At 43.7% G+C, this 23,026-nt stretch overlaps 1 pseudogene; it reads right to left on the bottom strand.

Annotated features, from left to right (window-relative positions):
* The window catches only part of LOC117190989, a 34,727-nt pseudogene that overhangs the window by 1,479 nt on the left and 10,222 nt on the right, over positions 1-23,026 (bottom strand).

Here is a 23,026-nt window from a genome sequence, read left to right as displayed (position 1 = left end):
GGGGGTGGGGCGAAATTCTGAGATATACGTTTTATAGTGAGATCTAACAGAAGTGCGGATACCAAATTTGGTTACTCTAGCCTTAATAGTCTCTGAGATTTGTGGATGCTCCAGATTTTCGTCCTTTGCGGGGGCGGAAGGGGGTGTGGCGAAATTTGGACACGAAACGGTCAAGGAGATCACAGGAGTGTGGATACCAAATTTGGTTGCTCTGGCTCTTATAAGTTCTGAGATCCTTGAACTCATATTTTGCAATTGGCAAAACCGACCATTAAACCTGTGTGTTAGAAAGAGACAGAGCGAGAAAGAATGAAATTGTTTTCTTGATTCTGGCTATAATAATTATACGATCTGGTTGAGATTTTACGATCTAGAACATATAGTCATTGTCTACGATTCTGCGTTTTATCGTATCTTTAAAAATGGGGATGCCACAGATTTTCGTCCTTTGTGGAGGCGGAAGTGGGCGGGGCGAAATTTTGAAATATTTTTGTAGCAGTGACATATCACAGAAGTCTGGATACAAAACATCGTTGCTCTAGCTCTTATAGTCTTTTAGCACTAGGCGCTGAAAGGGACGGACAGACGGACAGACGGACGGACGGACAGACAGACAGGGCTCAATCGACTCGGCTATCGATGCTGATCAAGAATATATATACTTTATGGGGTCGGAAACGATTCCTTCTTGACGTTACACACATCCACTTTTACCACAAATCTAATATACCCCAATACTCATTTTGAGTATCGGGTATAAAAATAAACGAGGGGTAACGTTGTGAGTTGCTGCGGACACCGCAACTCTACAGTTATACCCGATACTAAGTCAGTATGGCTCTCCTCCGGCAGACGCTGCTAATATTAAACGACACGACAAAGAGTGCGTGCGAGAGAGACAGCAAATCAGTCTGAGCGTGACGTCGGGCGCTGCGTAGCCAGTGCAAATTGATTTGTTCCTTTTGGCTATAAAAATTATCTGATCTGGTCCAGATTCAGCAATCTGATAGATATGGTCGTTGTCTATGATTCTGCGTTTTTAGTTTTCTCGAATGTGCAATATTGTGGATGCAACAGATTTTCGTTCTTTGTGTGGGCGGAAAGGGGTGGGTCGAAATTCTGAGATATACGTTTTATAGTGAGATCTAACAGAAGTGCGGATACCAAATTTGGTTACTCTTGCCTTAATAGTCTCTGAGATTTGTGGATGCCCCAGATTTTCGTCCTTTGCGGGGGCGGAAGGGGGTGTGGCGAAATTTGGACACGAAACGGTCAAGGTCCGATATCACAGGAGTGTGGATACCAAATTTGGTTGCTCTGGCTCTTATAGGTTCTGAGATCCTTGAACTCATATTTTGCAATTGGCAAAACCGACCATGAAACCTGTGTATTAGAGAGAGACAGAGCGAGAAAGAATAAAATTGTTTTCTTGATTCTGGCTATAACAATTATACGATCTGGTTGAGATCTTACATTCTAAAACATATAGTCATCCTCTACGATTCTGCGTTTTTGGTTTTATCGTATCTTCAAAAATGTGGATGCCACAGATTTTCGTTCTTTGTGGGGGCGAAAGTGGGCGGGGCGAAGTTTTGAAATATTTTTGTAGCAGTGACATATCACAGAAGTCTGGATACAAAACATCGTTGCTCTAGCTCTTATAGTCTTTGAGCACTAGGCGCTGAAGGGGACGGACAGACGGACAGACGGACAGACGGACGGACGGACAGACGGACAGACAGACATGGCTCAATCGACTCGGCTATTGATGCTGATCAAGAATATATATACTTTATGGGGTCGGAAACGATTCCTTCTGGACGTTACACACATCCACTTTTACCACAAATCTAATATACCCCAATACTCTCATTTTGAGTATCGGGTATAATAACTAGAGACCACTATCTTCCAGTGGTTCGAAAACTGTAAAGTTGGCTGTCACACGAAGGACATTCGGATATCAATGGGTATTTGATGTCCTTTTTTTGCTCATTGAAATCTTGAAACACTCGTTGGCCTTACTTTCCCGATGGGGGACTCCGCTTGTGGAAGTGCCCTATTTTCACAGATGACGAAGCGTTGGTGCAACAGCAGCTCAACCACCAGGGATATGCCCAGAAATGTCAGCATCGTTTACATTAAAATGTGTCAATTGTTGCAACTAATTTACTGCTGTCAACACACCCACACGCACACCCTCCACACTAGTGCATTCAGAGTGCATAATTTATTTGTAAACAAATGACAAACGACAGGGCACCAGAGCAGGCACAGCAATTGCAATTGAAATTATTTTCCGGAAGGAAATCGTCTGCCTCTCTCTCATTTCTATAAATGGTCTCATGTTCGTTTTCCTGAGGTGTTGCCCCAGACAGTGACTGAGCAGAGAGATAGAGGGAGAGAGAGAGAGAGAGAGACATAGCATTATTGCATTCCCCAGAGCGTTCGGCGGCTGCGTGGCATCTGATTTTAGCTACAGTTATTTGAGCTGCGTCACGTCACTTTCGATTGGGGGATGTGGATGTTGCACACACCCCCGCCCGCTGATGTGACTGATGTGGCTGTAAATGGCATTCGAGTGGCAGTTGCCGCACTTTAGGTTTAATTTTAGATACGACGCCCTTTTGTGGGATGACCTCTGACAATTGTTGAAATTACACTTTAATGGCTAACACCTAACACCCCCACCCAGCAAGCCATAACATGATTAAAGCTCGAACAATTGCCTTTCAGCGAATATCACTGGCATCATCGGCAAAGTGTTAATCTTGTCGCCAATTGCATGGCCAGCAGCCACCTCGTGGAACAAGTTTGATGACAGCAACAACAAAGCAAACCAGCAATGAGAATGGAAGCTTCCCCACAAAGTTTGAATACCCTTGTGGAAGATTAATATACCGATCAAGGGAATACTTTTTGAAGATCGAGCAAAGTTCGATTAAGGACTTGGAGAATAGAGAATATAACATTTCGGAACCATCTTAATCATTCTTCGAAGTAGGAAAGGACCATATTTAGCTGCAAATCCACTGACGCAGCGAATAAATCCTGTCCTGTCCAAGGGTATCGGAACAAGCAAGCAACCAGCCATCGCATCGTCCATGGCAATGCAAAACATTTAAGCGCACACTCGACAAATTTGCGATCAGCCCCAAACAGACAGAGACGGAGGACAGGGACCGATCTTTTTGCTGCGCCCCCCCTTTGGGGACCACTTATTTGCTGACTCCGCGGCGGCTGCAGATTTCGACAGAGGGCCCCACATACAGCGCGGGCTCCACTGGGCCCCAGCTGTATGATATCGGCAATCATGTAATTGTAGATTATATTCACAGAGGGACAAAGGAGAGGAGAGGAGAGGAGGATCAGGATCAGGATCAGTGCTACCAACAGCGTGACGATTATCATTGTCTTTCTTTTCTTTTGGGGCTTGAGCTTGAACTTGAACTTGGCCGGGTGTTCGGCGGCACATGTGACATTTGTCGGACAATAGGAAGGAGTGGAGGTGGAGTCCTCTTACTTCTTCACCAAACGAATTCCAGTTGTGGACGTAAAGTAGCGCTGCTCTAAACAAAAATCGATAGAACCCCGCAAATATGGGAAAACACAAACGCCCCCATCCATCCATCTATCCCATGCCGGGGACGGGACGGGGACGGCGACGGGCCAAAGTAGGGAGCAAACAAAAGACAGCAGAAGCCGATGGCAGGCAGAAGATGGAGCAGCAGCATATAAACAATGATATCGAATTACCAGAGTTTCATAGTTTTTGGTTCTCTCTCGTTTCCCTGTTCTCTCTTGGAGCACCACTGCAACACTTACCAAGCCCCCTCACAGACTCAACAGCACACACACACACACACACACAATTACACTCGAGCGGAAAGAGAATAGCCTCTACTTTTGCAGGGCTGTCCTTGGTCCATAGAGTGAGTATACCTTCCAGTGATTGCATTTATAAAACAAATGTTCCAGTTCGATTTTTCACACACACTCGATCGGGAACGGGGGGTAGAGGCAAAGCAGCTCAAGGACCATTCCCGCCACGAAAAGGGAATGTCACATAAAGTTTATAACAAAATCAAGAAGCAGGTTATGGGACTCGTTCTCTGTGTGTGGTCCCCCCCCCTACCTTAAAAGGTTCTTCGGGCTTTTCTTTTATTATTTTTTTTCGTTTTTGGGTCTGTGCTCATTGATGGGGATTTAATATTTTTGAACTTGTTTGCTCAATTGATTTTTTGTAGTTTTAAGCAATTTCTGTTGGACTCTGTCTTAAGAAGATTCATTAGCTTGGTAATAATGCTTGATCGGATTATGTTTAACTGGACACAGGGCGGAGACAGTGGTCCAGTGGGGCAGTGAGGAAGAGAGACGAGACTGTGATTGTCATGTGAATAAAGTTGTTCTTGTTTCGGATCACTTCGTTATGCAATGGAGTATAGAACTATAAGTCTAATCACAGTCAACTCAAAAACTAATACACGAGATGCTGAATCAGAAACAAAGGCATGGGGCAGACGGGGGGTACGAAGAAAGAGAGAATAAAATCATATGGTTATGGTAGATGATGGCTGGTCCAAGGAAGGCTTCCAAGGAATTCCACTGCTAATAAAAATTATAAGTCAATAAATCCTAAAAAGACAAACACACCAGAGAGGAGGCCACAAAATGAACGCTGTTTCGGAGCCCTAACCCGGCGCACAGGGAGATCCGGGAGATCTGGGAGATCTGGAAGATCGGGAGATCGTTGGAAAGTGAACGAACAGGTTGAGTTATCGCATTGCGCGATCGGTACACAAATCTCGGGACGTGTGCTCAGCAGGACACCCAACTAAACGGAGAACAGCGATCCATAAGTGGAATCTGAAAAGGTGTTGATCATAAATTATCATTTAATTTACGCATGTGTGTGGCTGTTGTTAATGCTCGTGGCGACTCTCTGACACTCAAGAGACCCCAAAGCAGGGGCCATGCAGCAGATGCAAAAGAGCCCGGGAACAAAAACGAAAACGAGAAGGAGTAGGAGGTAGAGGAATAGGGTACCCTTGATCTGACTTGGAGTTTGGGGATTTTGTGTAGCCAGGCCAGCGTCTACCTAAGCATTGGGCCATTGTCTACAACTATGTAAGATCTTAACGATTAACCAGAGGTCTTCCAGCGGAACGCAACGCAACCCTGTCATCGTTATAAGATATTTTATTATCTGTCCGGGAAACGTTCCATTCCATGTTTGTTGTGTGGCGTGTGGCGCATTTTATGCTGGCTGTGGATTGTTTTGACAGTTTTTTAATAATTTTGTTGTCTTTTAATTGCCTTGCCCTGCCCTGCCCGAGGCGATACCATCCGCGGTGGACGCGGCTACAGCTGTAACTGCTTCTGCCCCCCGCGGTACCTAACCAAACTTTTATGTAATCCTCACCAGCAAAGGAGTGTGGGATTTGGATGTGGCTGTGGATGGTATGCCCCCCAAGCGCCTCCAATCCATGGACTCTGGGGCCATCATCACCAACGACCTCATTATCAACGCCATCAGAGTACTCAAAGAAAGGGATGGTAGAGGGATGCGAGCCAAAGAGAAAGAGAGAGCGAAAGAGCAGGGGAACGAAAACAGTACACAAAAGCGAATCAAGATAAGAGAGTGGAGAGAGGAGCGGAGAGGAGAGGAAAGAGACGGGCAAAACGCAAAATACATAATAATAAAACAGAATGTACAATAAAACGAATAAAAACGAGGGGGAACGTAATGAGTTGCTGCGGAGACCGCAACTCTACAGTTATACCTGATACTAAGTCAGTATGGCTCTCCTCCGGCAGACGCCGCTAATAATGATCGACACGACAAAGAGTGCGTGCGAGAGAGACAGAAAATCAGTCTGAGCGTGACGTCGGGCGCTGCGTAGCCACTGCAAATTGATTTCTTGCTTTTGGCTACAAAAATGATCCGATCTGATCCAGATTCAGCAATCTGATGGATATGGTCATTATCTATGATTCTGCGTTTTTAGTTTTCTCGAATCTGCAATATTGTGGATGAAACAGATTATCGTCATTTGTGGGGGCGGAAGGGGGTGGGGTGAAATTCTGAGATATACGTTTTATAGTGACATCTTAAAGGAGTGTGTGTACCAAATTTGGTTACTCTAGCCTTAATAGTCTATGAGATTTGTGGATGCCTCAGATTTTCGTCCTTTGCGGGGGCGGAAGGGGGTGTGGCGAAATTTGGACATAAAACGGTCAAGGTCCGATATCACAGGAGTGTGGATACCAAATTTGGTTGCTCTGGCTCTTATAGGTTCTCAGATCCTTGAACTCATATTTTGCAATTGACAAAACAGACCATGAAACCTGTGCGTTAGAGAGAGACAGAGCGAGAAAGAATGAAATTGTTTTCTTGATTCTGGCTATAATAATTATACGATCTAGTTGAGACGGACAGACGGACAGACAGACAGACAGGGCTCAATCGACTCGGCTATTGATGCTGATCAAGAATATATATACTTTATGGGGTCGGAAACGATTCCTTCTTGACGTTACACACATCCACTTTTACCACAAATCGAATATACCCAATACTCATTTTGAGTATCGGGTATAATGAATAACGCGCTGGTGACAGCAGATGGATGGAGGGGCAGGGCGAACGAATAAAGAACACACGCACATTTTGTGGTAACCGGATACCCTGCCCAGCTACCCTCCAGCCAACCGTGGCATTCGACGAACGCAAAATGATGACGACGACGACGAGGAGAGAAAAACACATACCGAAGAAGAGGAAAGGGGAATGGGATGGGACTTGGGACTGGAACTGAAACTGGAAGTGGAACTCGGACTGGGTCGCTTCGGAAGTGTAGTGTATGAATAAGTATAGTATGATGGTTGCTCTGGCTGCTGTTGTCTGAGCAGGACAGGGCTTGGCTTGGGCCCAGACTGCGTCTGGAAGGCAGAGAAGGGAAGGGAAGGAAATTCTCCTAGAAACTGCTGTTACGGCAAAATCGGATCAATCAAATCGAGATGAAAGATTCGCAATATTCCCATAGAGAACGTAATGTGAAGTTTTCTTTTCGATTAATTTGAGAAAAATTGAAAACATGGCTCAAATATGTATATTAGAAAATATCGAATGTCTGTAATGAAATGAATTAAATTAATGGCCTTTTTATACCCGATATTCAAAATGAGTATTGGGGTATAATAGATTTGTGGTAAAAGTGGATGTGTGTAACGTCCAGAAGGAATCTTTTCCGACCCCATAAAGTATATATATTTTTGATCAGCATCAATAGCCGAGTCGATTGAGCCATGTCTGTCTGTCCGTCTGTCCGTCCGTCCGTCTGTCCGTCTGTCCGTCCCCTTCAGCGCCTAGTGCTCAAAGACTATAAGAGCGAGAGCAACGATGTTTTGGATCCAGACTTCTGTGATATGTCACTGCTACAAGAATATTTCAAAACTTTGCCCCGCCCCCGCAAAGGACGAAAATCTGAGGCATCCACAAATCTCATAGACTATTAAGGCTAGAGTAACCAAATTTGGTACAGACACTCCTTTAACATGTCACTATAAAACGTATATCTCAGAATTTCACCCCACCCTCTTCCGCAACCACAAAGGACGAAAATCTGTTGCATCCACAATATTGCACATTCGAGAAAACTAAAAACGCAGAATCATAGATAACGACCATATCTATCATATTGCTGAATCTGGACCAGATCAGATAATTTTTATAGCCAAAAGGAACAAATCAATTTGCACTGGCTACGCAGTGCCGACGTCACGCTCAGACTGATTTTCTGTCTCTCTCGCACGCACTCTTTGTCGTGTCGTTTAATATTAGCAGCGTCTGCCGGAAGAGAGCCATACTGACTTAGAATCGGGTATAACTGTAGAGTTGCGGTGTCCGCAGCAACTCACAACGTTCCCCTCGTTTTGAGTTAATTTCAAATATTTTGAATGGTTTTTGGACGCCCAAAGCCAAAAAAAAGAAAAGCTATCACAAGTATAACAAGAACATTTATCAGTTCAAAATTTGTTAACCTGATAGATGGGTCTGGAAAATTGCCAGTTCGAAAGTAGGAACATGCACAAGACCTGGAAAAAGCCGCTGCACAAGCGTAAAATAGTATGTCCGAACAGTAGGTACAGTAGGTCTCCGCTCAATCTCTGAATCCCCGCATTCAATCCGAAGTGGCAGAAATCTTCAAAGATAGCGCGCCTGGTGTACTATATACAGCCGTTGGTGGATCATCTCCAGGATGTCTGGATGCAGCCGCTACCCTTCCCCACGATGCTGAAGATTGCATATACCTTCCTCCTGGGCTTCCTCATACTTATGCCGTTAATTTTTCAGTTAATTGTCGTACTCGTCTACTTCGGCATCTTCCAGTACGTGAGCGAGCTGCACTCTTGGTTCCAGTTTGGTGAGAACGGGGATCTCCTTGGCGGTCTGTCCAAGCTCTGGAGCTTCGAGGTGACCAACAAGAAGCATCAGTTGTACGCAACCATGTGCTTCGACAGGTATCACGTGATTATAGCAGTCATATCCGCCTGGCTCTTTGGTTCGTCTACACCTGAATATACGCTTTGATTTCTCCAAACTATGATGGGGCAAAAGTTTAATTAACGTATAATACTCGTACTATACATTCTTTTCGCTGTCTCAGTGCTCGTATAATCTGTATTCTGGACCCGTTCTTAGAGAGAGAGGAGACTGCAATCGTCTGGTTGCACTTGCCCCTTGACATTGGCATTGCTTTCATTCAATCATCTATTCAAAGGCCATACTTACATATATACAGACATAAATATATGTATCTATGTACTTCATCTACCTAGAGAGGGACTCTGTTCTATACCTATTCCAAGGTGGTGCCTATTTAAACAATAACCACTTTGCCAGTTGTTGGCCTGTTCAAAGTGCCGCTTTAGATTCAGATTTGGCGCCGTTGTGGTTTGCTGACTGCCACAAAGCTGCATGGCACATATATACAGCCAAACACAAGCACACACACACGGAGCGAGTGCACATGCAAAAAAAAGACGAGGGGGAACGTTGTGAGTTGCTGCGGACACCGCAGCTCTACGGTTATACCCGATACTAAGTCAGTATGGCTCTCCTCCGGCAGACGCCGCTAATATTAAACGACACGACAAAGAGTGCGTGCGAGAGAGACAGAAAATCAGTCTGAGCGCGACGTCGGGCGCTGCGTAGCCACTGCAAATTGATTTGTTCCTATTGGCTATAAAAATGATCTGATCTGATCCAGATTCAGCAATCTGATAGATATGGTCATTATCTATGATTCTGCGTTTTTAGTTTTCTCGAATGTGCAATATTGTGGATGGAACAAATTTTCGTCCTTTGTGTGGGCGGAAGGGGGTGGGGCGAAATTTTGAGATACACGTTTTATAGTAAGATCTAACAGGAGTGCGGATACCAAATTTGGTTACTCTAGCCTTAATAGTCTTTGAGATTTTTGAATATCCCCAGATTTTCGTCCTTTGCGGGGGCGGAAGGGGGTGTGGCGAAATTTTGAAACAAACTCGTCTCGGTCCGATATATTAGAAGTGTGGATACCAAATTTGGTTGCTCTAGCTTTTGTAGTCTCTGAGATCTAGGCGCTAATGTTTTACGCTAAGCAAAGCCGCCTATGCTACGTGTGTGTTAGAGAGAGACAGGGCGAGAAAAAAATGAAATTGTTTTCTTGATGCTGGCTATAATAAAAATACGATCCAATTCAGATTCCGCAGTCTTAAAGATATGGTCATTCTCTACAATTCTACGTTTTTAGTTTTCTCGTATCGTCGAAATTGTGGATGCCACAGATTTTCGCCCTTTGTGGGGGCGGAATTGGGCGGGGCAAAGTTTTGAAATATTCTTGTAGCAGTGACATATCACAGAAGTCTGGATCCAAAACATCGTTGCTCTCGCTCTTATAGTCTTTGAGCAATAGGCGCTGAAGGGGACGGACTGACAGACATGGCTCAATCGACTCGGCTATTGATGCTGATCAAGAATATATATACTTTATGGGGTCGGAAACGATTCCTTTTGGACGTTACACACATCCACTTTTACCACAAATCTAATATACCCCAATACTCATTTTGAGTATCGGCTATAAAAAGGAGGAGAAGTGGAGAAGAGGAGGATGATGATGAGGAAAAAACATCGCTCATCGAGGCAACAGCCATAAACATATATCAAGTTACCAGCAACAATAGCAACAGCAACAGCAGCAGCAGCAACAACGGCGGCAGCGATGGAGATACGCAGCGACGAACTATCGCAGGGAGTGAATATGTATCTGTGAGATACTTTTGTGCACTGCCCATGTATGAGTGCATTGCGGTTGCCACGGCATCCAATTTATAATATTTTGCAGCCTTACGTTTTCTTTTATTTTATTTTCATTTCGATTACGACAATTTCTCGCTCCGCGCTCCGCTCCTGCCGCCTGCTCGTCAGCGAGGAGCAGCCGTAAGTGATATACCATTTAGCATAATGGAACTACTAGTATCCTGGGGAAAGTCTCTGGGAATTTGCTAACTAATAATAGTTGGAAAAACAGATGCAGGAGAGACAGACGAGGAGACAACGCGGCCACCTCAAATATCCATTCGAAATTCTCTCTACTGTTTGGACTTCACATGACTTCTAACAGCAGCAACAGCAGCAGCAGGATCGTAGCAGGAGCAGGAAAAACAAAAGGATGCTGGCCAGAGAGGATGTTTAATATTTGACAGAATGTTAATGTTTCCCATCAGCAGCCAGGGTTCTCCGCCACCGGCACTCCCTCTCTCCTAGAGGAAGAGAAACTCCGAAAAGAGTTTGGAACTGCTCGCAAAGGCGAGTATTTGCTTAAGCGGAAATGCAGATGTTCCAAGGGCGAGGACGACGAAAGGAAGGGGAAAGGAAGGGCAAAGGACGGGGAAAGGACTGGAGATTTTAATTAGTGACGAGGCCTGCCACACATATGTATGTACGTATGCCAAAGTTACGTCTGCGTATGCCCATACCCGAAAGTAAACATCCACAAATCAAATAAAAATAAAACAAATACAAATACAATATATGGGAATAAGTATTTTGGAATTTGGAACATGTTAATGACTTTGTCAGCGACTCTTTCATTCGAATCTTTGATCGTTTTGTATCCATCCCCGCCGCAGCGTGTGCCAGTTTTGGCTCTTGTCCATGGCACTAATTAGCCAGAACAGAACCCGCCCCCCACCCACTCAATGACCTTGGTAGTAAAATGTCGCCAGGTTTTGTAATTAAAAATTTAAATGCAAATTAATATATAATCTGTATTTTTGTTGTGCTGACACTTGCCCGCAACATTTTAAATGAAACATAAACAATCGTACATATATATTACACTAGGTATACAATATATTATATACACGTATCACTGATATACCCATTAATACTGAAATAGAGATATTAAAGTTATTTTATTTGTAAGACAGCAGAAGATCAGTATACAGAATTATATGTGCTTCCGAGTAACATACGCAAGAGACAGACGCCGAAAGAAAAATATCGATATGAGAACATCGATATGAGAACATCGATATGCAGCAGGGCACATGCGCAGTGATGTTAGAGATCAATATCTAATTATCGTGGCGGTCACTTTGAACACTCCTCCTCAACACAACGCATGTTTACAAACTTTAAATATACTTAACTAATATCCAATAACATGTCAAGCACTTATAAACGATCTTTTAAACCAAATGCGAATACAAATTTATGGTGCTTAACCTTGGCTAAGTTCTTTGTGAGGACATCTGCTATCATCTCATCGGTTGGCAGATACGCAATGTTGACTTCACCTCTCTTGAGAACCTCTCGAATATGATGTATCTTGACGTCGATGTGCTTTGTACGTGCATGAAACATGGGGTTTCTAGCAAGCTGCTGTGCTCCAATGTTGTCGCCGTACATCTGAATAGCTGACTCCTTGGACATCAGCTTCAAGTCAATCAGTAGGCTGCGAAATTATATCGCCTCTTTTGCTGCAGATGATAAGGCTATGTACTCTGCCTCCGTGGAACTGAGGGCAACCGTCGATTGCTTTCTTGACTCCCAAGAAACCGCTCCTCCTGCTAACATGCATACATAGCCAGTGAATGACTTTCGGTTCATCATATCACTTGCCCAATCTGCATCAACAAAACACTCAATTGCCTTTCCTTGCTTTGTGTAGCATATCTCCCAGTCGATAGTTTTTGCCAAATATCGAAGGATGTGCTTGGCTGTCGCTTCATGCTCGGAATGAGGATCCTTGTTACGTTGTGCTAATTTGTTCACCGAATGCGCAATGTCCGGACGAGTCATAACAGCAAGATAAGATAACTCTCCAATTAGCTTTCGGAACGATGTGATGTCGACCCTGCGGCAGTCCTCTTTGTTGCATGCCACCTGGTAACCAGCTTCAAGAGGCGTGGACGTCTGTCGACAATCTTTCAAATTGTACTGTTCGAGCAACTCTCTAATATACTTCCGTTGGCTGATTGAAATCGCACCCGTACTGCCTTCACGTTTCACCTCAATACCTAAAAAGTATTGCATAGGCCCGACGTCAACCACATCAAATTCTGCTGCGATCTTTATCTTGATATCAGATATATCATCTAGGTCCTTACACGCCAAAATAATGTCATCTACGTAGACAGCTATTAGACACATATTTTTACCTGGCTTACAATACAGACAGGGTTCGTTAACAGTCGGTATAAAACCAATGCGTCTCAGCGTTGCATCCAACGTAGAGTTCCACACTCTTCCTGATTGTTTTAGGCCATATATACTTTTGTGAAGCGTCAAAACGTGATTTGGGTGAACTTCGCTGATGAAGCCCTCAGGTTGTCTCATAAAAACCTCATCTTCCAATTCGCCGTTGAGATACGCCGTGACAACATCCATTTGATGTAGGTGGAGACCATGTTCGACTGCAAGTGCAATTATCAACCTGATAGGTGCGTGGCGTACAACTGCAAATGTTTCCTTGTAGTCTATCCCGTAGCGTTGGCTACAACCTTTCGCCACCAGACGTGATTTGAGCCTGTTCACGCTTCCATCCGGATTGGACTTAACTGCGTAAACCCATCTGCATCCAATGGACTTTTTCCCGCTAGGCAATTTAGTAAGCGACCCCGTGCCGTTCTTCACGAGAGATTCGTACTCGTCCTTCATTGATTCTTTCCATATCTCGCATTCAGTAGACCGTTCAGCTAGTGCGTAGTTTTGTGGAACTTGTACGTCTGCTGCCAGTATCGCATTGAGCATATGATACTGCTTCCTTGGTCGTCCTGGTTTGCCCGTCCGTACTATGGTTGGGCGTCCTGGTCCTCTTATTGGTTCTGGAATTACAAGAATGTCATTACTAGACCTAATCTCCTCCTGATTTTCTGGCTCATTTTCTGGATCTTTAAATTGGTCGCTATCCATTTCGGGTTCAGAGTCCTGGTTTTGTTGAACCTCAATTGATTCCATGTCATTGGAACATGCTGCATCTAGTTTGCCCCCTTCAGGTTCTACAAAAATGACATCCCTACTCTCTACGAGTTTCCTGGTTTCTTTACAGACCAAACGGTATGCTTTGGCCGTATCCGAGTAGCCCACCATTATATACTCTAAGCCATTCTGTGCGAACTTTGATTTCTTTGTTTTATCTAGAGCTATCGCCACTGAGCCAAAAACTCTTAAATGCGATACCACTGGCTTTCTACCTGTCCATATTTCAAAAGGTGTCACCCCGCTCAAGCAGCTGCTTGCCACTCTATTTCGCAAATACGTGGCAGTTCGAATCGCTTCTGCCCAATAGCATTCACTTAACCCAGCATGGAGCAGCATACTTCTTGCCATTTCTACCAATGTTCTGTTGGCCCTTTCTGCAACTCCGTTTTGTTGAGGTGTATATGGCACTGTTAAGTTTCGCTTTATTCCATTTTGGTTTAGGTAATTATCAAAAACGTTTGATATGTATTCTCGGCCATTGTCGCTTCGTAAAACCTTGACTTTTCTCCCAGTTTGGCACTCAACTTGACTTTTAAATTCTTTAAAAGCCTCGAAAACCTGATCTTTGGTTTTTAGGAAACTTACTGATACATATCTTGAACAATCATCAATAAATGTGGCGAAGAATCGATTGCCTCCCATTGACTGCTTTTGCATTGGACCGCATACATCAGTATGTATTAAGTCTAGAACGCCCTTTGACCTGTTTGTGCTCGATTGAAATGGTTGCACGCAAATTTTACTTTTTGCGCATGTTGCACACACTTGTTTTGGCTTGTATATGCCTTTGAGACCTATTACTATCTCCTTGTTAACCATTTCCTTTAATGCGTCAAAATGTACATGGCCGAACCTATTGTGCCATTTGAATGCATCTGCTTCAACATTTACAATGTTCATACACTTTTCCTGATTGTCCTGAACCATAAACAATCCATTTTCCAGATGTGCCTTTATAACTATTTTTCCGTTTTCAAAAATCATCGCTTGATTTTTCTCAAACACAATTTTTTTTCCATGTTTTAATAGTTTTGTGACCGATATAAAATTGTACTGCAAATCTGGTACCAAGATAACATTTTCCAGCGTAACGGATCTATCACCGAACTTTACTTGAACAGTTCCATGCCCTTCAGCAATAAGTGATTTACCGCCGCCTAAAAAATATTTGATTATCTTCCGTGAACGACACAAAGCGTTCCTTGTCACAACATAGATGCGCCGTTGCGCCACTCTCTATGCACCATGCTAGCTAAATTTAGGATTGGTACATATTTTTCTGATTCCACTTTGGCATATTCGGTTACGCAAAGCATTGTACCCAATCTTTCCCCGCTTTTACTGTTTGCGCCCTTGTTGTTTGCTCCTTCCTGCTTGCTTTTAGCACGGCATTCCGATTTAAAATGCCCTTCCTTTCCGCTCTTAAAACACTTTTTGCCCTTCTTAAAGTTTTTCTTAAAATTGTTGTTGTCATAACTGACGTGTAGTTCCGCGCTACTTGTAATTTCCTTGCTAATGCTATCTTCAGAAATTTTTATTTTTAGCATGCTCAAGCTCGGCAAATCATCTCGCGTCTCAATCGCAACAACAAAACTTTCATACGATTTAGGCAAACCATTTAGCAACACAACTGATAAGATCTTTTCATCAACCTTTATGTTGACCTCTGCTAAAGCCTCGTGTACCACCTGGAATTTCCGCAAATATTCCTGTGCACTTATACCATCCGACATTTTTAACGTCAACAATTGTTTAATTAAAAGCACTACCCTTGCTGGTCCGCTTGGCCTGTGAATTTTATTTAGCTTTTGCCATGCCTGTGACGACGATACACAATTTTTAATATTGTTTAGTTGGGTCGATTTAACACAAAGTAAAATTGCCGCCAACGCCTTTTGATCCTTTAGTTCAAAAGCTGCACGTTGCTCATTTGTTGCACTTTCACTAAGCTCAATTTTACCACTGACGATTGGCCACAAATCATTTTGTATGAGAACACTTCTCATCAAAACTTCCCATGTGCGATAATTGTTTTCGTCCAGTTTCTCAATATTGAAATTCATATTTCCACTCATTTTTTATACTTATTGTCCCACAGTGCAAAATTTGTAACTGTCGATCGTCTCATGCACAAAGCAACTACGACGACAATACTGTTGTCCGTGTCTTTCTTTTGTTTTTTTTGTTTTCTCTTAAGTATCCCTCCGGGTTGCTATTTACACACACACACTCGGGATTTTCTAAGGCTTGGTATACAGAGTTTTGGGTATACACACTCGCGGTTTTGTGCGGCTTGGCATACGCACTTTTTGGTATACACACTTGAGTCTCCGTTCGCTTTTGTGTTTCTTGATCCGTTGGGACTGCTTTATTTTGGACTTTAAACCACGGCAACGGTCCGATTCGCTGCAAAATTCTAATCAAAACGAGGTGGAACGTTGTGAGTTGCTGCGGACACCGCAACTCTACAGTTATAGCCGATACTAAGTCAGTATGGCTCTCCTGCGGCAGACGCCGCTAATATTGAACCACACGACAAAGAGTGCGTGCGAGAGAGACAGAAAATCAGTCTGAGCGTGACGTCGGGCGCTGCGTAGCCACTGCAAATTGATTTCTTGCTTTTGGCTACAAAAATGATCCGATCTGATCCAGATTCAGCAATCTGATAGATATGGTCATTATCTATGATTCTATTTTTAGTTTTCTCGAATGTGCAATATTGTGGATGCAACAGATTTTCGTCTTTTGTGGGGGCGGAAGGGGGTGGGGCGAAATTCTGAGAGGAACGTTTTATAGTCAGATCTAACAGAAGTGCGGATACCAAATTTGGTTACTCTAGCCTTAATAGTCTCTGAGATTTGTGGATGCCCCAGATTTTCGTCCTTTGCGGGGGCGGAAGGGGGTGTGGCGAAATTTGGACACGTAACGGTCAAGGTCCGATATCACAGGAGTGTGGATAGTCTGGCTCTTATAGGTTCTGAGATCCTTGAACTCATATTTTGCAATTGACAAAACCGACCATGAAACCTGTGTGTTAGAGAGAGACAGAGCGAGAAAGAATGAAATTGTTTTCTTGATTCTGGCTATAATCATTATACGATATGGTTCAGATTTTGCACTGTAGAAGATATGGTCATCCTCACCGATTCTGCATTTTTGGTTTTATCGTATCTTTAAAAATGTGGATGCCACAGATTTTCGTCCTTTGTGGGGGCGGAAGTGGGCGGGGCGAAGTTTTCAAATATTTTTGTAGCAGTGACATATCACAGAAGTCTGGATCCAAAACATCGTTGCTCTAGCTCTTATAGTCTTTGAGCACTAGGCGCTGAAGGGGACGGACGGACGGACGGACGGACGGACAGACAGACAGGGCTCAATCGACTCGGCTATTGATGCTGATCAAGAATATATATACTTTATGGGGTCGGAAACGATTCCTTCTGGACGTTACACACATCCACTTTTACCACAAATCTAATATACCCCAATACTCATTTTGAGTATCGGGTATAAAAACATAATGCGAATCTCCGTTGAATTTGTTCAACTTGTTCTTTTGCCTTTCTATGTACACACATACACTAATGAGTCTATGCCATTTTTTTAGCACTGCTTTTCACTAAGCACCAAACGATGTTTATTGTTTCTCACTGTTTCTGTTTTATACTGTTTCTGGGTGAATTGGTGTCTGGGCCCATAACCTGTTAAAGTTATTTTATTTGTAAGACAGCAGAAGATCAGTATACAGAATTATATGTGCTTCCGAGTAACATACGCAAGAGACAGACGCCGAAAGAAAAATATCGATATGAGAACATCGATATGCAGCAGGGCACATGCGCAGTGTTGTTAGAGATCAATATCTAATTATCGTGGCGGTCACTTTGAACAAGAGATCTGCTTTTGAGCTGACTAACCGCCAAGTCTTTCGTATCTTTCGTAGTGATCAGACGTCTTTTTGTTTTGCGCTCCGCATTTTTTCTTTTGTTTTGAATAAACAGCCGGTGTTTTCCTAACTAAATTCTAATTATACTTCCTAACCAGACAACAATCTGGAAACCTATTCAATTACGCGAGTGCATGCCTTTTGATTTGTGTTAAAACATTATTTAACTTTTTATTTTTCGGCGTCGGCTTGTGCTTGTGCTTGTGTTTGTGTTGTTGCAGTGAGTGAGTACGCATTACATTGCATTGCAGTCCGCTCTCGTCTGGTAGCTTTTGTTGTTTTATCACTCTCTCGCTATCACCTCAACTTCAATAACTGTTCTTTCTCTCTCGCTCTTTAAACTTTCTGAGCAATAGCGCTCTCTGCTTAGTAGCTCTCGCTATAACCGCTCTCCACTCTGCTCTCTTTTTTTTACCAATTCCGCTTTGAGCGTTGTCTGGCACATTGGTCTGATACCAATTTTTTTTGCAAATAATAGTATATATATAAATAAATAATAAAATAAAATGGAATACGCTGTGGTCTGTGCCAAAAAAAGCTGTAAGAAGCAGATCACCCACGATCAGCCGAATGTCCCCTGCTGGCTCTGCGACAGCGTAGTGCACGCAAAATGCGCTGGATTTTCTGGCCTCGTGAGTGATGCTATAGCCAAACGTAATGGCTTGCATTACAGTTGCGAGGCATGCCGTGCGGTAGAGAAAGACATGGTGGCTTTCATGAGGCAGACGCGGAGTGGCTTTAAGGAGCTGACCGTTGGTTTTAAAAACCAATACGATCGGCTCCTAGCCATGGAGGCTCAGTTTAGCGGCTTAAAACTGCTGAATGAGTCTCCGAGGCGCAAAAAGGTCACTCCGCGGGATCTGCAATTGCCAACCGTCACTCAGCCGTGCGCCGCCGAAAAACTGACTCCGACCACTCCAAGTGTGCAGCAGTTGATCTCGTTTGCCACTCCAAGGGCAACGACAGCTGCTGGCGACGCAGATTCGGTAGCCGAATTCATCGCCTCGGAGAATGTGCAGCCAAGTACGTCTGCAGCGTCCGTGTCCGTGGTGTCCGCAAGTTCGCTAGTTGTCCCGTCTATCCCGATCCCACCAGTAAATAGACGTTCCGGACCTCCGGATAATGCCACCACAGGTACTAGGCCTGTGGTGACTAAACCACTGGTGGGAGTCCCACCAAAACGACAAGTTTTTGTTTCACGGCTGGCCCCTGACCTCACATCTAATGATGTAATTGCTTTTATTCAAAGCAAAATAAAAGCCGTGGGTTTAAAGGTGGAGAAATTTAACTTCTCTTATGCCAGGGAGATAGCCTCGTTTAAGATAAGCATCTCCCCAACTCAATTTGACACCATTTGCTCCGCCAAATTTTGGCCGGAGCATTTGGTGGTGAAGGAGTTTAAGGCTAAGAAGAAGAATAGGCCCCCCATATCCCTTCCAAATCTTTCCAGTGTGCCACCCTCAACCGCAACTTCCTCTTCCTCAACGTCCCGTCTTGCTTCCACCTTTCCAAAAAACTAACTTCTCTTTTAGTAACCTATCAGAATGTAAGAGGCTTGCGTAGTAAGCTCAGCATTCTTTTCCGGGATAGTGTTGCATTTGCTTCCCACGTTATTGTGTTTACTGAAACCTGGCTAAAGCCGGACATTCTTAGTTCCGAGGTTTTGGCAGGTCGGTACACAACTTTTAGAAAGGACCGTTCGTCTCGACGGGCAGGGGGGGTTCTAATTGCAGTGGACTCTTACTTCACGTCGGATCACTTCACAGTCCAAGTTCAACAGGAACTGGAATTCCTGTGTGTAAAACTGATTCTTCCCGCTTTCGCTATATTCATTACTTGCTCGTATATCCCACCTTCTTCGGATATTTCAATTTATGAGCAGCACTTGTCCGCTTTAACCGCTGTTTCTTCCTCGCTATCTGATAAAGATCGTATGATAGTTCTTGGTGACTTCAACTTGCCAGGAACTGTTTGGTCTTCGGTAAACGAGTCTAGTATCCTAGTGCCCATGTCACGACATGACTTTGTTGACGGCTTGCTTGACCTATCCCTGTCTCAAGTCAACCATGTGAAAAATTCCTTGGGTCGATTGCTTGATCTGTGCTCTGTATCGGATCCGACCATAGTGTTGTTAACCCGAGCCCTTCCGCTCACTATACCTGAAGACGTCTACCACCCTACTTTCGAGGTGTCGCTAGATATAGGACCAACTGTATTGGATCGGTCGAGTAGGCTGCCCGAACGTGTCCGCTGCTTTCGTAAAGCCGACTTTGCGAAGCTTAATAACCTCATTAGGGATTTTGATTGGTCCGCTTTGTACTTGTGCACTGATATCATAAAAGGCACTAACATTTTTTACAACGCTCTTGGCACATTTTTCGATTCTTGTGTCCCGCTTTCTTGTCCGACTAGATCTGGAAAACCCCCTTGGTTTACCAAAGAGTTATCCAGTCTAAAAAACTTAAAATCAAGACTTTATAAAAAATTTCAAGAAGTGGGTTCTCCTACTTCTCACTCTCGCTATGTATTAGCTCGGTCAAACTTTTCAGTTCTTAATGCTCAATGCTATAAGAACTACCTATCTCGATGCAGGATACGTTTTTCTCAGGACCCTAAACAGTTTTACAGCTTCGTAAACAGTAAGCGTAGAACGTCCGCACACCCATCCTCGCTATCATTTTGTAATACGTCGGCAAATAATGATCAGGCAATTGCCGATCTTTTTGCACAATTCTTCCAAACCACCTATTCTGAGGAAAGCTACTCTGGTCATCCGTACCCATACGGTTTACCGAGGTCGAACGGCATTTTCAGTCCCTTGTTAAATGAATGTTCCCTACTTCATGATCTTCGACTAGTTAAGCCGGTGTTTTCACCGGGTCCAGACGGGGTTCCAGGTTGTGTACTCAGGTACTGCGCCGAGGCTCTGTGTGGACCTTTGCTTAAACTATTCACCCTATCCATTGATTCTTCTTGCTTCCCCCCGATCTGGAAGGAATCGTTTATAATTCCTCTCCATAAAAAAGGTAGCAAGTCTGATGCAAAAAATTATAGAGGTATAGCAAAGTTATCCGCTATTCCTAAAATGTTTGAGAGGGTTTTAACTCCGCACTTGCAACATCTCTGCAAGTCACTTATATCTCCAACTCAGCATGGATTTATAAGGCGGCGATCAACCACCACGAACTTGTTAGAGTTTACCTCTTTCATTATTAAAGGCTTTCAAGGTAACTTACAGACGGATGTTATTTACACCGACTTTAGTAAAGCATTCGACTCTGTAAACCATTCCCTTTTAGCGCATAAACTTGACCTTTTAGGGTTTCCGCCCAACCTCCTGAGATGGATTTCTAGCTATCTTTGTTCTAGGTCTCAAAGAGTCCTCTTCAAAAACTCCCTCTCTTTCCCAGTAAAGGTTTCTTCGGGAGTACCACAAGGCAGCCATCTAGGCCCCTTACTCTTCACACTCTTTATTAATAACTTACCTTCAGTATTAACATACTCTCGAGTACTTATGTATGCGGATGATGTTAAACTCTGTGTCCAGTACAAGGACATTTCATTTCATTCTCGCTTGCAATCCGATCTCAATAACTTTCAGTCATGGTGTTGTGCAAACTTGTTACACCTTAATGCCTCGAAATGCAAAGTTATGACATTTCATCGTTCTAGCCCTTTGTTGGCTCCCTACACCCTATTTGGTGGTTCTCTTGAGAGAATTACCCTGGTGGATGATCTGGGTGTTATGTTAGACCCCAAGTTAAAGTTTTCCGAACACATTTCTACCATGGTAAATAAGGCCATGGGCGTGCTTGGGTTTATAAAGAGGTGGTCAAAGGAATTTGACGACCCCTATATAACAAAGACTCTCTATACCTCGCTTGTTCGTCCGATCTTAGAATACGGCTCCTGTGTATGGTGCCCTCAGTACAAAGTACACCAGGACCGTATAGAATCAGTACAGAAAAACTTTTTACTCTTTGCTCTGCGGGGCCTTAACTGGGATGCGGGTGTAAGACTCCCATCTTACTCTAGTAGACTACTATTAGTAAACCTCCCATCCTTAGTTAACCGTAGAAAAATGCTTGGTGTGATATTTATGCACAACTTGATCAGGGGTGACATAGACAGCCCTGATCTGTTGAGCCGCATAAACTTCACGATTCCTATTAGACTGACTAGAAATTTTATACCGTTGTTCCTTCCACTTTGTAGATCGAATTATTCCTTGCATGAACCGTTTAGGGTCTTATGCTCGGATTATAATTCCCTCTACCATATTATATCCACCACTAATTCTCTTCCTCTTATTAAATTATTAATCCTTACACACCTTTCTATTAATTAGTAACTGTAGTGGTATTTGTACTTTGATTGCATGCTTAGTTTCTTAGTAAGTTTAGTATTAATTTTCCTCGAATGTTAGTCTAATAGCTATCTTTCTTGCATGTTCGCGTTTGGTTCGGCTACGCACCGCGTGTCATGCGGCAGCGCCCCTCGGTCGGTTGGGCGGGAGGAGGGCTGCGTTTTGCCTGGGATCCGCGCGTAACAGCCTTCTGCTGGTGTCACACGGGCCACTTGACGGTGCAGTAACTGCATCGCCTCTTGAAAGATGCAGTCATTGCATGTCAACGTCCACACAACATAAATGTCTTTGAGGAAGGACACAAACTTCAAAGAAGGCCCCTGAGAGATTCATTTAACACATGGTACGGATCAGCTAATAATCCAATATGGTAATAGAACAGATATATGTATATATAGTATAATGGTATAAAACTCACTCTTTATGCTCGGCGGCTCGATCTCTTTGTCGTCGATTCTTGAACCAATTGGAAACCTGTAAAAGCATAAAAATAAACAGCATAGAGAGCACTTTTAGAAATACCATTTGCACAATGTTTCGCCAAATATCCACAGTTTGTGACATGATTAATAAGATGCAATTAACATGTGGAGGATGAGGATGGGGCATCTGTGAGGAATTGCAATTGAAATTTGTCAAGAGATGCGTTTGACATTTGGTTTCATTTTGCAGCTCCTCTCTTCGGCCATCGTCTCTTGGCAGCCATCAGCCAACATCGGGGGGATTGACTCACCTGCGTGGTGGTCAGTCCGGTGGCCTCGGCCAGATCGCGTTTCTCCCGGGGCGATGGATATGGATTGTGCGAGTACCAGTCTCTCAATACGGAGCGGGATTTCTCCTAAAGAAGGGAGAAGCATAATTATGTAGATAAAAAAGATTTAATCAATTGAAAGCCTGCACAGGAAGGATATACCCCGAATAAACAGAAGGCGTTAACCCTGCAGGATCAACCCGACCCAACCCAACCCCATCCCATCGAATGAAATCAGACAGGCGTGCAGACATTTCTACGATTTCTTTTTGGTCAGAGCCGAGCCCTGGCCTTGTCTTGCCAATGCCACTGCCACAATTAAAACGAGGGGGAACGTTGTGAGTTGCTGCGGACACCGCAACTCTACGGTTATACCCGATACTAAGTCAGTATAACTCTCCTCCGGCAGACGCCGCTAATATTAAACGA

The sequence above is a fragment of the Drosophila miranda genome (assembly GCF_003369915.1).
Source record: "Drosophila miranda strain MSH22 chromosome Y unlocalized genomic scaffold, D.miranda_PacBio2.1 Contig_Y1_pilon, whole genome shotgun sequence".
Classification (NCBI taxonomy): domain Eukaryota; kingdom Metazoa; phylum Arthropoda; class Insecta; order Diptera; family Drosophilidae; genus Drosophila; species Drosophila miranda.
The sequence above is the reverse complement of the archived record's forward strand: the minus strand, read 5'-3'. Positions and strand labels throughout refer to the sequence as shown.